We start from the raw sequence: 617 nt of genomic DNA, 5'->3' as shown, positions 1-617 counted from the left end.
ATGCTCCAAGATCGGTCCCCTGCAGTATGGGCCTTCCATGCCCAGCATAACTTGAGAGGGGACTTCATAATCTCTAGGTCCAGCATACCCAGACCCCACACTCCTTTGGCGTGAGTAGGAGGCCCAAACAGGTGGAAGATCCCCAGGTGGAGCGGAAACCGACATGGAATATGATCCTAGTGCAGTTTACATTTTCACAGTGTTTACTAAAATTTAGGAACAGAAACATGAAGTTCAAGAAACACACCCAATCTGGCATCGTAGGGTTCGTAGGGTAACATAATATAAAGTGGGAGCCATAGAACAGGAGGCACACCTGGAATTACGTCCGGGCATTGCAGAAAACTTCAGAGAAAGCATATCCCCCAGCTGCAGCGCCTGGCAACCTGGGTGGAGAAAGACACGGGATGCCCCTTTCTCAGGATGGTTTCTTGCACGCATTTCGTCGAGCACCAGCCCTGCACCCGCAGGGGGTCATTTAGTCGAGCACCACCAGCTGGGCATTCCGACGGGGCCATTTCGTCAAGGACCATCGGGGCGCTCTTTGAGCGGAGCTCGGCCTGCTTCACTCACCTCTCGCGGCTTCTCGCAGTCCGGCCTGTCGCCGTTTGTCTCCA

The sequence above is a fragment of the Triticum aestivum genome, chromosome 7A, assembly GCF_018294505.1.
Source record: "Triticum aestivum cultivar Chinese Spring chromosome 7A, IWGSC CS RefSeq v2.1, whole genome shotgun sequence".
Taxonomy (NCBI): domain Eukaryota; kingdom Viridiplantae; phylum Streptophyta; class Magnoliopsida; order Poales; family Poaceae; genus Triticum; species Triticum aestivum.
The sequence above is the reverse complement of the archived record's forward strand: the minus strand, read 5'-3'. Positions refer to the sequence as shown.